This window comes from Staurois parvus, unplaced genomic scaffold (genome assembly GCF_062004578.1).
Source record: "Staurois parvus isolate SC_StPar_1 unplaced genomic scaffold, SC_StPar_1.0 ptg000052l, whole genome shotgun sequence".
NCBI lineage: Eukaryota > Metazoa > Chordata > Amphibia > Anura > Ranidae > Staurois > Staurois parvus.
The window spans coordinates 5,757,030-5,773,097 of NW_028317848.1; the positions used below are offsets into that span (position 1 = coordinate 5,757,030).

At 42.0% G+C, this 16,068-nt stretch overlaps 1 pseudogene; it reads left to right on the forward strand.

The window, feature by feature from the left end:
• The first annotated feature begins 1,756 nt into the window (after positions 1 to 1,756).
• Positions 1,757 to 1,872, forward strand: LOC149470134 (U2 spliceosomal RNA; annotated as a pseudogene).
• Positions 1,873 to 16,068: the final 14,196 nt, after the last annotated feature.

The following is a 16,068-nucleotide window of genomic DNA, read 5'->3' on the forward strand; positions in this document are numbered from 1 at the left end:
ATCTGGAGTAATTTTGGTCCACTCCTCTTCACAAAACTGTTTCAGTGTAGCAATATTCTTGGGATGTCTGGTGTGAATCGCTCTCTTAAGGTCATGCCACAGCATTTCAATCGGGTTGAGGTCAGGACTCTGACTGGGCCACTCCAGAAGGCGTATTCTGTGCTGTTGCAGCCATTGTTTTGTTGAATTACTTGGGTCATTGTCCTGTTGCATCACCCATCCTCTGCGGAGCTTCAGTTGGCGGACAGATGGTCGTACGTTTTCCTGCAAAATGTTTTGATAAACTCTGGAATTCATTTTCCCATCAATGACAACAATCCGTCCAGGCCCTGAGGCAGCAAAGCAGCCCCAAACCTTGATGCTCCCTCCGCCATGTTTTACAGTTGGGATGAGGTTTTGATGTTGGTGTGCTGTGCCTTTTTTTCTCCACACATAGTGTTGTGTGTTCTTCCCAAACAACTCAATCTTGGTTTCATCTGTCCACAGTATATTCTGCCAGTATTGCTGTGGAACATCCAGGTGCTCTTTTGCAAACTTCAAACGTGCTGCAATATTTTTTTTGGACAGCGATGGCTTCCTCCGTGGTGTCCTCCCATGTACTCCATTCTTGTTTAATGTTTTCCTTATTGTAGATGTGTCAACAAAAATGTTAGCATGTGCCAGAGATTTCTGTAGGTCTTTAGCTGACACTCTGGGATTCTTCTTTACCTCATGCAGCATTCTGCGCTGTGCTCTTGCAGTCATTTTGACAGGACGACCACGCCTAGGGAGAGTAGCAACAGTGCTAAACTTTCTCCATTTGTAGACAGTCTGTCTTACCGTGGACACATGAACATCAAGGCTCAAGGAGATACTTTTGTAACCCTTTCCAGCTTCATGCAAGTCAACAATTCTTGATCGTAGGTCTTCTGAGAGCTCTTTTCTGCGAGGCATGGTTCACATCAGACAGTGCTTCTTGAATCCAGTAAACCCAAAACAGGTGTGTGTTTTTTAAGGGCAGGACAGCTGTCAGCAACACATCCAATATCATCACACTGATTGGAGTCAAGGTTGGCTCACTCCTGGCTCCAATTAGCTCTGGGAGAAGTCATTAAGCTAGGGCCTCACATACTTTTTCCTCCCTGCACTGTGAATGTTTACATGTTATGTGCAATTAAACCATGGCAACATCTAATGTTTGTGTAGTATTATGTTCAGCAGACTGTGTTCTTCTATTGTTGTGACTTAGATGATGTTCAGAGCACATTTTATGCCCAATTCATGCAAAACTCCACGTAATCCCAAGGGGTTCACATACTTTTTCTTGCAACTGTAAACTGAGCTGCACATGTGTAACTCAGCTTACATTGGGGAAATAGTACCTGTGTACCTAGATGACTGACTCCTGTGCATGTGCAGGAGTTACATCATCCTGTGCTGACCAGAGGAGGTTTCTGAAGACAGGCACCCAGAGAGCAGATGCCAGTGAGGGATCAGGACCATTGGAGAGGAGGTAAGTATAATGCCTTTAGTTCCACTTTGAGCTACTTTTTCATTTCCATTGACTGCAGAAGCAGGTCAAATATAGGTCATCTGCAACTCCAATAACTGCTGAATGATCAGGTGTATCGCAAAAAGATATAAAAAAGAAGAGATTTCTCAGAAATCTCTCCATTAGGATCACAGATGGCAATAAACCAATGCATCCAAAACAAATTAGAACCTGTTGGCTGGATATGGGGTTTTAATTATTTTAGGCAAAGTAATTCTTAATGCCTCCCCTTCTCGGCCTTTTGGCTAAGATCAAGTGTAGTATCTGTTCTTATCAGTGTCCAGTGGGGGTGCTCCCGGCCATTCTAGCTTTGCGGGGATGGCTGTTGTATAGTACCCTCACTGGTATGATGGGGGTCCGGAAGGCTAGTACCGGAGGGACAGAAACCAGGGAGCGCCATGATTCGTTCTGGGGCCTTGGGAGTAATTCCTCTGGGAAAGCTGGAAAGACCCAGTAGCTCCTGATTTGGACGGATCTACCTTGGTCTGGCCAGGGGCTGAGGAGGCAGAAAGTCCGCAAACTCAGTGCCCCCTGAGTAGACGCTCTCAGGGGTGCCACTAGTAACACCTGGGTGTGGGACCCCACAGTGTGAAGATGGCACATGGTCACTGTTTTTACACTCTTTTTGCGCAGCGCCCTAAGGACCAGGCCTTTTGGCTAAGTCCAGGGCAATTTTTGCTACGGGTCTCAGGGCCTGGTCTGTGCACAATTTGGCACGGTACCACTTTTTTATTTTCTATTTATTTATTTAATTTATTTCACCTCCCACGTTTGTCACTTTTTCTTTCGCTTATGTGTGTGTTTTTTCACGGATGGAGGGTGTGGGTTCTCGGGCCTACCCTGAAGTCTAGGGGGAGGATGTGTGGCCTTTTGGTTCCTTCCTCCCCTGATCCCTAGGGGGTTTTCTCTCCGGGAGAGCCCCCTGGCCTAGTACTGGATGTCCGGCTTCGGCTGGACATAGGGAACGGTGGTCCACCAGGCCTTTTGGCCAGGAGGACCAAATGGGAACCTTGTCCCCGTCAGGAGCTTTGTGCCCCTTGGGATCAGGGTAAGCGGTCCAAGCCCCTTTAGGGGTAGGACACAGCACACCCCTAAGTGCACTTTTTCGTGTGGTGTTTTGCACTTGCACTTTTTTTGTGAACACTTATGGGTTTTTACGTTTATAGTTGCACGTTTGCGGACTTAAAAAAAAAAAATAAAAAAAAATTCTTAATGCCTCCCCTGGCCCTCTATGTGATATTTATAATCCTCACCACATCATGCCCCTGACGACATCTTTTTGATGATGAAACTAGTAGGGTGGAGCCTCACCATGTGTCCTCATTGTGCTCTGGAGGGACAGCGGCCATCTTGTTGGTTAGAAACATCCTGTTTTACCATGCTGGTTGTCTTATTCACTGATGTACGTGGAACCTAAATAAATGTATTTAATTAGATGTTAAATACAACACTATGAGTTGCCTTTCCTCTTTATTCATTCCCTTACCATCAGATGGGAGTTTCTGCCATTTGGAGGTTTATTGGTGGAGAAGCTACTTGCTATTCTGGAGGGGATCTCTACTGAGGATTGATTGCTGTATTGATATTATAGCACACCGTGCATGTTGACCGACCTTTGTGAGGTCCGATTGTCTGGTAAGAGGCCAATCTGTTTGGGTGTATGGTGATGACTTTTGGATCAAACTTTTCCTTTTATGCACCTGCTTCCATTCATTTGGGAATATACATGGACTTTAATGTATTTAAAGTGATATAAGATTATTATATAATTAGCGCTGCATTTATTAATTTATATAACACTATTGCCTTCATATGTGCAAGCTGCTCTTATTTATTTTTGTTGTTTAAAATCTGAGCGCAAGTGTTGTTTTATAATCCTCACCACATAACTCTGATCAGTAAAGAACTTAGACCAGAAACTATTGCCTTCACCTCCCATCCTCCACTGAGCCAGCGTGCTGCAAAGCATGGCAGCACATGCAAGGCCTACATTTCTATAGACTCTAATAAAGGAAGTTCCTTTTTGTAAAGACCCCCCACCACATATTCAATGCTATGTTTAAAAAGCACCTAGTGTATTTACCAGAACGTGACTTCTATTAGCCTCTTACAGTCCCTGTACAGCAGAAATGGGAAAGAAAGAGCAATCAGATAAGCAAGTCGAGAGATTAGCTAATTAGTCTGCTGCTTCTCCTTTCACTGTCTAGTCTCAGACTGGAGAGGAACAAGACCTGCAAGAGCCGGCTCACACATATGCAAATTAGATACATTTTGAACTGCATCCAATTCGCATGTCATGTGAAAGAACATTGCCTTTTATTGTGCCTGTTCATGTATGATCTGTGCAGCTGGAGTGCGGATTCAGTGTGAATTGAAAAGGAGTCCTGTCAGTTTTCTGAGTATAGCGCTCCAGCTCAGATGCGAATTCAGGCCCCTTGACTTCTATGGGAACGCTTCTGAATCGCACATGTCTTTCAGTTGTGAACAGAATAAAATCCTGACCTGATCTTGTGGTAAACCTGACCTGATTCTGATCCAAACCTGACCTGAAGTGCTGAACAACAACTTTGTCAGTTAGCTGTGAAAGTGGAGCTTCAATTCACACCGCACATGTGTGAATCCACACTTAGGCTACTTTCACACTGATCCACCGCAAAAACACAGCAAAAATGTACAGGTGAATTTGCTGTGCTTTCTGAGCATTTAAAGGACAAATGACTTAAAAACTGCACCAAGAGGCGTTTTTGAGGCGTTTTCCATTGATTTCAACGGGAAGAGGCATTTTTGGAGTGCTTTTTTTTAACTCACCAAACATGCCTTAAAGATGCTGCATGGAGATTACACACCGCACCGCAAGCGCAATGCCTCAGTGTGGAAACATACATAGATATACATTCCAGTTGCGTCCCTAGGCAGGTGTGGGAGGTGTGCGCCGCATAGGTTGACACCTACCGCACGGGGTGACACCGGTCTTGCTCCACGAAAAGGTAAGTTGTAAAGCAAGCCGACAATTCCTGCAGAATGGATCGGATCTGCGGATTGAGCATACTGGATTGGAGTCCGATCCATTATGCTCAATCTGCAGATCCAATCCATTCTGCGGCGACCGTCGGAGGGGGTGTCACCAAGTGTTATCGCACTGGGTGACACCAACCATAGGGACGTCTCCGATACATTCACATACACAAGGAAGCATTTTTCTTGAGCTTCTCAGGCGCTTTGTTTAAGGCAAAAACGCATCAAAAACCCCTCAGTGAGAAAGTAGACTTAGTGTTACTTACCTGCAGCATTGTCTCATGCCCTATCAGCTAGGGCTGTACTTTGTGGAAGTGCTGTGGAAATTTTAGGAGAGACTGAAAATAAATCCTTGGGTAGTTAAAACAGCTCCTGTATACAGTATATATTTCATCTATGTATATAGCTGTTTGCCTGGAGCTCAACTTTAATCAGTTTTTCATTTTGAAGACTGATAGACAGTTGCCAGCCCTGCTTGCCATGTGATCTTTCATTGACCGTCACTTTATACTAAACATTCAAACCATTCCTCTAAATGAGTAGTAGCTGATTCACAGAGTTTTTATGACCTGAAATGCATAAAACTGGTATTTCCATGAGCAAACCTGAAAACCAGTAACTTGTTTTATGGACTTTATACAGAAGTAAGCCCTTTTGGTAAATGACTGACACCGCAGCTTGAATCATTTGAGTTTGCAGAGGATGGATTTAAACAACATGCTATAAACGTGGGTGGAAAGGTCATCAGGGAGGTTACAGAATTTAAGGGTACTACTTCAAAGACATTTATCTCCTTTAGAACACCATTAAGTCCCTGGTAATGGGTCATTGTCTTTCATCATCCCAACCTCTTCACCTGCTTGTTTGCTTTCGGCAAACCTTAAAATTCAAGGAGCAGTATAAACAGGTGCTTCTCTGCTACTTAATTCTTCCTCAATTCACAACTGTCACTCAGAGCTTGATGCCATAGAAAAAGTGAAAGACCTGAGGAATTAGCAAAGAAAGACTTTTTTGTGGTTTTTCTATTAGATGCTGTGTGGGTCACACCACATAAAAAAAGCAAAAATGCTAAACACAGCTAAGGATTTCAGTTTGTCTATACCAGTTCAAAAATTAGACTCAGTCCTCAAAATATTGCTGAAAAAATGCCCCTACCTTACAGACTTTTACTTGAAAGCAGGGGCGGACTGACCATTTGGAAACTAGGGCACTACTAGGGGCCCTATGAGATGCCCCTGGTACCTTTTTCATAGGCTTTTTTGAGTTTGGGCAAGGACACAGGGGCCCCATGATCTCCCATTGCCCGGGGACCCCATGAGTTGTCAGTCCGAACCTGCTTGAAAGCTATTATTTTGTGTGCAAAAGAATATCTTGTTGCCTGAATCCAATTGCAGAGATTTTACTTTCACTTGTGATGAAGACACAACAGGAAGTGTGTGAAAATGTCATCAGGGTTAGAGGGGATCTCCGGTTAGACAGTTGTATCCAGAACAGGCGTTTCAATTGGAAGATTTAATCTCTAATATTGTCCTAACAAGAATTGTCATATTTTGGATTTGTCATCTCTTTCTGAACCAATGACAATAGCCAGGACAAACAGAAAGGATAAATCTCTCCAGAAGGGACACAGACAGCAATTAAAACCCAACAGGGGTTTTAACTTCCAAAAAAAAAAACCAAAAAGACACACTTTCATGCTTGGATTATAAGGCACAGATACCAACAGCAATGGAAGGTTGAAGCATCCAGGTAAAAGCCTCAGGCATTGGCTTAGTATCTTGGAAATAGTAACAATCAGCTGAAAAAGTAGTCACAGTATTTAACCAAGATTAACGGGGCAAGTAATATGCAGTCTGCTGTCACCCATAGATGTAAGGATTGGCCGGACTGGGTAGCAATCAATTAATGTCTATGAAGCAATTTATATTTATTTAACACTATAATTAAAACTAATGTTTTTAGCTCATATACACTTACATTGTTTTAAATCACAAAACCTAAATGCTCAAGTCTTTGCAGCTAAAACAAATGTGCATTTATCTTTTTTTTTTTTTTACACAGGAGCCTGCAAAGTATTGCACCCACGATCAGTGGATTGTGTGTGCAATGTCAGGCTCGGGCAGACATTTCCTACAGCTCTCTGCCCATACCTCTGTATGGACTTTCAATGACTGAACTGCTGGAAGTGTCAATGGACTATGAGTGCACTGGTCAGCACACTCATACTCCATTGATAACTACAAGTCAGTCTGCCGCAGAGGAAGATCGGACTTGTAGTTTATTCATTCATAGATCTCTGTGAATGAATGATGCAGCTGTGTGGCTGTAACTTGTAACATGTTGCTAATGGTGGAGATAGCCTTTAAATTGCAAAACCAATAATAGTTTGACTAGTCAATTCTGTGTAAACTAGATAGATACTATATCTACTGTTTTCCAATTACTGTGACTCTATCATTACTCACATATGAAACATATCCTATTCTCAGCATATTGGACTTCCTTTTGTTTGAAAAAGTGCCAGATAAAACTAGTACTGTGAAATTGGAAGTTCTCTAGGCCTTGGAAATTCATGGAATGTCAGCTACCTAGGATGCCTACTGGCTTTGTTTTCTGCTGAAAAAAAAAAGAATGATTTTAGTTGTTCTGGGACTACAGATTTGGGTCCCAGTTGGATCAGTAGAGCAATGGATATCTAAAGAAGATGACCCAACCACAAGATAATAACTTAGTTTTAAGTTTTAGTGATCGTTGATATATGGCAAAGCCCATTAAAAGTTTGTTCACAAACTTTTCCCAACACATGCATGTAAAGTGAAAGGGTTTCCCATGGTAGAAAATTCCCGTAAACTGCCATAATCTGCTAGTTATGCAACACATTCAAAGTTGGCCAAAAATGCCTGCCTGTGGGTAAATTTTATTTTCTGTAAACAAAAAAAAGAAGTAAAGTGTATGTAAATGCGGTAAGACCTATGTCCGGATTTTCATCCTTTGATAGCTGTGTCCCATTGGGAATATAAAATACCTTTTCATTTCCTGCCCTGAAGATACATCAGGAAGAAAGTAGTAATCTCTCCAAAGAGAAGGCACCCTTTATCAGACAGGACATTAGTAAGTGTTCCCATTGAAAGACTTCCCCTATATGTTAGCACTAAAGAAACGGGTGGCCATAGGCACCCAAAACGCATTGACTGTATACCACCATCTTAACCAAAGAAGACTTTGAACAAATCACCAAGTTGCATGATCCTCCGTACTAGGCACCTCTTAACACACACTTACAGAGCAATAAAAACCTCACAAGGGTTTTTAACACTTCCCCTCTCTATCCAAAACTTTAAAAAAACAAACAAACCTTTGGCTTAAGAAACCCTTTGGGGCTAACTCATCCTTTATTTCAGAACTCTATGCATAGGCTTTAGGATGTGATATTTTTTGGTTCTGCAGAGATAAGCCATGGTCTTCACTAGCTGTAGCTGAACTTATGGCAAACTAACCTTATAAATATAAACATGTTTTCACAAAATGTGGGTTTCCTCTGGGTACTCTGGTTTCCTCCCACACTCCAAAGACATGCTGGTAGGTTAATTGGATCCTGCCTAAATTGGCCCTAGTATGTATACGTATGAATATAAGTTAGGGACTTTAGACTGTACACCCCTTGAGGGTTAGGGACTGATGTGAATGTACAATATATACATGTGAAGTGCTGCCTAAATTGGCAGCACTATATAAGTACCTGTAATAAATAAAATAAATCAAGCACTGAGTACAGCCCAAAAATCTGCTTCTTCAACAATCCAACCACCAGGATATTTAAATAACAGGATGATTTAATATATTTTGAGGCTGGAAGGCATACCTTATTAATTTTAACTGAATGCAGTGAATTAAAATTACTTTATATTATGTTTAGTTGTAATAATTTAACGCAAATGCTGTATTTGCTCTAAAAAATTGGATAAAAATGTACAAACTTCTTATAGGTGTTGCAACTTTCATTTCCACCAGCGTGTAAATGGCATTTTTCTACTTTTCAAAAACAAGTTACTAAAGTACACATTTGTTTCGCTAAAAAAGAAAGAAATGTGCACATAATGCTGTCATCACTTGTATTGTGCAATGTTAGTTTTGACAGCCAATTGGCTAGGTCTTTTTTTTTTTACATAGACGGATATGAATACCAACCTTTATAAAAAGACCTTATGAGGGGCTCCCTTTGCGTTCATGAAGCAGAGTACAAAGAGCATGGTGGGAAAAGAAGAAACCTTGAAAATGACATTTGTAAATAGAATTGTAGGAGGTATTTCTCATGATGCTTGACAAGTACATGAAAATAATGAAAGAGTGTTTAATTCTAATTTCTCATTGTAATCCATCATTTTAAACATTCCTAAACAAAATATGTATTTTATTTATGTGGTAAATAATTGTGTGATTAAAATAATTACTATAGAAACATGGAATAGTGACGGCAGAAAAATACCAAGTGTTCCTTCAAGTTTTCCCCCTTTTTAGATTTTTTTTTTTTTTTTTTCTGTTTCTTTCTTAACCTTTTCCTCTGAGGATAGGTCTATGTTTAAATTCCCTTATTGTTTACTGACTCACTATCTCTGCTGAATGTTTGTTTCAAGCTTCAACTACTATCATTATATTAAGCCACAAGCTTCCCAACCTGTAACTTTAGTTCCAAATGTACAGTGCAAGATTACTAAACCTAAATTATAATTTAACCCTCGTAAGGAACTTCTCTTATTTTCTTCTATTTGGTCTGTTAAATATACCATTGGAAGTATTTTGCTATATCTGATCGATAAATGCAAAAAAAAAAAACCTGTTGATCCTAGAAGAAATTTTGTAAGCTGACAACTTCCCATGCTCTCAGCCTCTGCAATACTGAAGTCCTATTGTTCCCAGTTATCTGTTTGGACTACAGAAGAGTTCCCTCATGGTATAAAGATGAGAAGGGAAGGTGTTCTATATTCCTAAAATACTTTCTGTCCTAGAATGACAAGACTGCCCCTCCATTATATATACTGTGTATATATATATATATATATATATAAAATCCTGTTGCACTAGTACACTACCTTGTGCCAAAATTTTGAATGAAATACACATAGAGTAATATATATCAATAAATGATCAATAAATAAACATAAGGGAATTTTTTTTTAAAAAGTCAGATTTAATGTGAGTCCAGATGTGAATCCACCATATAGGGGAAGTCCTTTTAGACAAAATCAAGCTCCATGAGTAAAGTATATTAAGTGCTGTAAAACCAATGGCTCCAAGGAGACACCGAGGTGATCTCACCACCGAAGATAATTATGTACTTACCAAAGAGTTTTGACCCTCCAACCAGAGAAGTCAAAACCAGCATGTGTATATCATAAACTCCACCAACCCTCCTTCCATGTCAAGTCTCATATATGAACCAACCAAACCAAGAACGGTTCCAGCAATGGATTACTCCATTAAATCTCTTCCCTTCCATGAATGCTTAAAGGAAAGACATATGCTCCACATGGTGTAAATGTTAATTAAATACACTTTAATAAAAAGTACTGCACATGTTTACATACAAACAGAAAAAAATCATATGAATAGAATCCAGCTGGCACACTAGGTAAAAATGCTCCTTTGCTTCCTAGTGTGCCCTGACATCATCATGGGACTTGTAGTTCCACAACAGCTGGAGGGCCTTAGTTTGACACCCCTGCCTTAGGAAAAGCAGTGTGGCAGGATCTCCAGGTGAAAATAAAGGGATGAAATGCCTGAAAAAAATTACTATTTCAGCTACCATGTCTAATGACTGGTGATCTACAATATCTTAAAATGTAACTTTAGTCAGAAAATGAAGTCCAGATAGATCACTTCAGGCTGGCCCCTTTTGCAGGTATAGATATGTAAATTATTAAAAATGAGTGCCTATACTTTTTAAAATCTAGCAATGTACTGTCTCACCCGGCTCTCTATTTTTTGGCACTGTGCCTAAAATCAGAGCCACTAAAGGCAGATCTGGAAGCTTAAAGATTTACTGCTGCTCAGGGCTCTAGGCTTCAGCAAAATGGCAGCCTCCAGCAAGAAAAAAAAGCAATACTGAAGACAATTTACAGCACACACTAATTTTGGTAGCATAATTATTAAAGTGGAATGTATGTTCCTTGCTAAAGAACATTGGGGTTGATTTACTTTTGCACCTTTTTGAAAATGCAGCTGTAGGGAAACCCGAATGGTCTTTTTGACCATGCGGTTTCCTTGCAGTTACCACTGCAATCACGCTGCAGGCTGAGATGCACGTGGCTTCCATTTAAAATGAATGGCAGCCACGCACATCTCACAAGAGCAGTGCAATTCAGGTGCAATTCCTGCACCCTCAACCAGCCCACAAGAGTGAACCTAGCCTCCTGCATTGGTTTCTGTACAGAGCTGCATCAAATTTTACTCTCTCCAATTTTAGTAAATCAACCCGGAAGTTGTTATGGATAAAGTTCCACTTTAAACATTTGTTTTTGTTTTTAAATAAGTTTGAAGTCTAACTCTCCTTTTACCAGAGGAACAAAGGCTGTTCATTTAACAAAGTTAATGCAAAAAAAAAGAAAAAGGAAAACTAAATTTTTGCCAGCACGAGATTGGGTATGCAATGTGACCGCAGATTCACCTAGAAATTCACAGCCTCTACTCTTTAATAAAATCAACCCAAATGCATCTCAAATACAGGACTAGCTTCAAGTCTTATCTAACAATTACAAATCTGCAAAACGCAAGGAGTTTTAGTATTAAAAATAAAAAATAACCCTAAAAGTCTTAGAAGCGCAAAAGAAAGTTATTTAAAATTTAAATTTCAAAATTAATTTATGAATACATACTAGAGGTAGTCCAACATGATATAAATGTACAGCATGCAGTATTTGTTTAAGCAAGAATATCTTGATTACATTTTATTTTTGTTAGCTGACAGTCATCAGAATTAGAAACTTAAAATAAAGAAAACAGAATAGTTTTAGTTTATAAACCCAAAGGAGGTTAAAAAAATTGCTTTAGTTATTACACAGAAATGTTTAGATTTGCCCTAGACAAATACAGCTGCTAGTTGAGCTTTAACATAAATGTAGCTAAAGATAATTTATATTTATTAATTTTGTCAACTTAATGTGTAAATATGTGTTATGTTCATTTTGTTGTTGTAATTTATAAGCCTTAGCATAATTAATTTTTTTAAAATGTTTTAAATATTATGTATATGTATGTACATGTTTTCTCTATTACATTGTCTATTTATAATCATTATATTAAATAATGAATTATGCTAAAGTGTAGCAGTATGTGACATTTAGGGTGGGAAACTCTATAGAGAAATATTTTTGTAATTAACATTCAAATGATTTTCTCTTGATATGTCAGCTAGGTGATTCATAACCCAGATGACCACTGACTTCCATTTAGCAGCATTCAGCTGGGTTAAATGTTACAAATGTTTATCTCTAACGATAAGAGACTTGTGTCTGTTCTCAGTCAAACACTGGGAAGTGTGACATGTCTTTTAGTAATTTGTCATACTGTAAAGAATCCAATATTAAAAGGTAATTCAATATTAACACATTTATGTTAAAGGCTACATTAGCTCAAAAGGTTAAAACATAATATAACAGTTAACTTTACACAGACACAGTATATACTTATATAACTCAAAGTGCAAGGCTTGTTTAAAACTTAAAAAAAAATGTAGTTCTACTAGACAAAGAAACTTGAGTTTGACATTAAAGAACATTGTGTCTCAACCTTTTTACCTTTGAGGAACCACCGGCAAAAAAGTTTGGGATCTCGGGGAACCCCTGAAATAACATTCAGATCTACAGCTCATGGAACATTGGTGTGATATAATAACAATTATTTTAACCCTTACCCTCCTGAGGATTTACCCCCCCCCCCCCCTTCCTGACCAGGCCATTTTTTACATTACGTCGCTGTGTTACTTTAACTGACAATTGTGCGGTCATGCAACACTGTACTCAAATTAAATTTATGTCCTTTTTTTCCCAGGAATTGAGCTTCCTTTCGGTGGTATTTGTATGCCTGTGCATTTTTTATTTTTTGTGCTATAAAAAAAAAAGACCAACAATTTTGAGAAAAAAACAATATTTTGGACTTTTTGCTATTAAATATGTCCAGTAAAAAAAAAAAATATAATCGAATTTCGTGATAAATTTATGCCAAAATGTATTCTGCGATATGTCTTTGCTAAATAAAAATCCCAATACGTGTAAATTAATTGGTTTACGTAAAAGTTATAGCGTTTACAAACAGCGGTATAGATACTGGGATTTTCTTTTCTACTAGTAATGGCGGCGATCAGTGACTTATAGTGGGACTGCGGCGGACATTCTGACACTGAGGGGAACTGACTTGGTGTCACTGACATCCCCAGTGACACCAATACAGTGATTAATGCTAAAATAAAAGCACTGACACTGTAGTAATGGCACTAGGCAGGAAGGGTTAACTATGTGTAGGGAGTGTTTTACTGGGGGGCGGGGGGTGTGTGCTTCACTGTAAGCACACTGCTCTGGATAGCCACCCATACTCATACCTACAAAGAAATGCGAAATCACGTATATATATGTGATTTTGCACACCTCTGCTGCCCCGTAGCAGTATATCTGCTATAGGGCAGCGGGGAAGTGGTTAAGAAATAGCATTAAATAATAGAAAAAAATGAAAACTTACCTATGTTAAGTAAAAAAATTTTTTCCCCCAGCACAGATGCTCAATTTTGCGTTTAACTTGAGATAAGCAGTGTACTGGGGGCAGCAGGAGAGAGAGCACAGGATTTCAGGACACAATACAGGGGGGACAGCAGGGCACATTATGGGGCACACCAGGGCACATTACATGAGGGGCACAGCAGGGAACATTATGGGGCACAATAGGGCACATTACATAGGGGGGGGGGAGCAGGGCACATTATGGGGCACAATAGGGCACATTACATAGTGGGCAGCAGGGAACATTATGGGGCACACAGCAGAACATGTGGCACATCAGTGGGCACACAGCAGGGCATGGGGCACATCATGGGGCACACAGCAGAACATGGAGCTCACAGAAGGGCACAGGCCACACAGCAGGGCATGGGGCACATCACAGGGCATACCCAAGAACATGGGGCACATAGCAGAACATAGGACACATCATGGAGCTCACAGCAGGGCATGGGGCAGATCATGGGGCTCACAGCAGGGCATAGGGCACATCATGGGACTCACAGCAGGGCATTGGGCACACAGCAGAACATGGGGCACACAGAAGGGAATAGGGCACACAGCAGAACATGGAGAAAATTGCAGGGCACACAGCAGAACATGGGGCACATCATGGGGCTCACAGCAGGGCATGAGGCACATCATGGGGCAAACAGCAGAAGATAAGGCACATCACAGGGCACACAGCAGGGCATGGGGCACACAGCAGAACATGGGGCACATCACATGGCACACAGCAGAACATGAGACACATTACACGGCACACAGCAGAATATGGGACACATCGCAGGGCACACAGCAGAAAGTGGGGCACATCATAGGGCACACAGCAGAACATGGGACACATCATGTGGCTCCCAACAGGGTATGGAGCACACAGTAGAACATGGGGAACACAGCAGGGCATATCATGAGGTAGACAGCAGGGCATGGGGCACACATCAGGGTACAGGGAACACTGAAGGAAGCAGGGCACACAGCAGGGAGCAGGGGATACAGGAGGGTACAGGGCACACAGCAGGATAAAGGGCACACAGCAGGGTAAACGGCACACAGAAGGGTACAGGGCACACAGCAGGGAGCAGGGTACACAGAAGAGTAAAAGGCACAAAGCAGAGAAAAGGGCACACAGAAGGGTACAAAGCACACAGCAGAGTACAGGGCACACAGAAGGGTACAGAGCACACAGCAGAGTACAGGGCACACAGAATGGTACAAACACACAGCAGAGTACAGGGCACACAGAAGGGTACAGAGCACACAGCAGAGTACAGGGCACACAGCAGAGTACAGGGCACACAGAAGGGTACAGGGCACACAGCAGAGTACAGGGCACACAGAAAGGTACAGAGCACAAAGCAAAGTACAGGGCGCACAGCAGAGTACAGGGCACATAGCAAGGTAGAGGGCACAAAGCAGAGTACAGGATGCACAGCAGGGTACAGAGCACCCAGCAGAGTACAGGGCACACAGAAGGGTACAGAGAACAAAGCAGAGTACAGGGCACACAGAAGGGTACAGAGAACAAAGCAGAGTACAGGGCACACAGCAAGGTAGAGGGCACACAGCAGGGTACAGGGCACACAGCAGAGTACAGGGCACAGCAGAGTACAGGACACAAAGCAGGGTACAGGGCACACAGCAGGGTACAGAGCACAAAGCAGAGTACAGGGTGCACAGCAGTGTACAGGATGCACAGCAAGGTACAGGGCACACAGCAGAGTACAGGGCACACAGAAGGGTACAGAGCACAAAGCAGAGTACAGGACGCACAGCAAGGTACAGAGCACACAGCAGAGTACAGGGCACACAGCAGAGTACAGGGCACACAGCAGAGTACAGGGCACACAGAAGGGTACAGAGCACAAAACAGAGTACAAGGTGCACAGCAGAGTACAGGATGCATAGCAAGGTACAGGGCACACAGCAGAGTACAGGGCACACAGCAGGGTACAGGACGCACAGCAGAGTACAAGGCACACAACAGAGTACAGGCACACAGCAGAGTACTGGGCACACAGAAGGGTACAGAGCACAAAGCAGAGTACAGGATGCACAGCAAGGTACAGGGCACACAGCAGAGTACAGGACGCACAGCATGGTACAGGGCACACAGCAGAGTACAGAGCACAAAGCAGAGTACAGGGAACACAGCAGAGTACAGGGCTCTCATCAGAGTACAGGGCACACAGCAGAGTACAGGGCACACAGCAGAGTACAGGGCACACAGAAGGGTACAGAGCACAAAGCAGAGTACAGGATGCACAGCAAGGTACAGGGCACACAGCAGAGTACAGGACGCACAGCAGAGTACAGGGCACACAGAAGGGTACAGAGCACAAAACAGAGTACAAGGTGCACAGCAGAGTACAGGATGCATAGCAAGGTACAGGGCACACAGCAGAGTACAGGGCACACAGCAGGGTACAGGACGCACAGCAGAGTACAAGGCACACAACAGAGTACAGGCACACAGCAGAGTACTGGGCACACAGAAGGGTACAGAGCACAAAGCAGAGTACAGGATGCACAGCAAGGTACAGGGCACACAGCAGAGTACAGGACGCACAGCATGGTACAGGGCACACAGCAGAGTACAGAGCACAAAGCAGAGTACAGGGAACACAGCAGAGTACAGGGCTCTCATCAGAGTACAGGGCACACAGCAGAGTACAGGGCACACAGCAGAGTACAGGGCACACAGAAGGGTACAGAGCACAAAGCAGAGTACAGGATGCACAGCAAGGTACAGGGCAC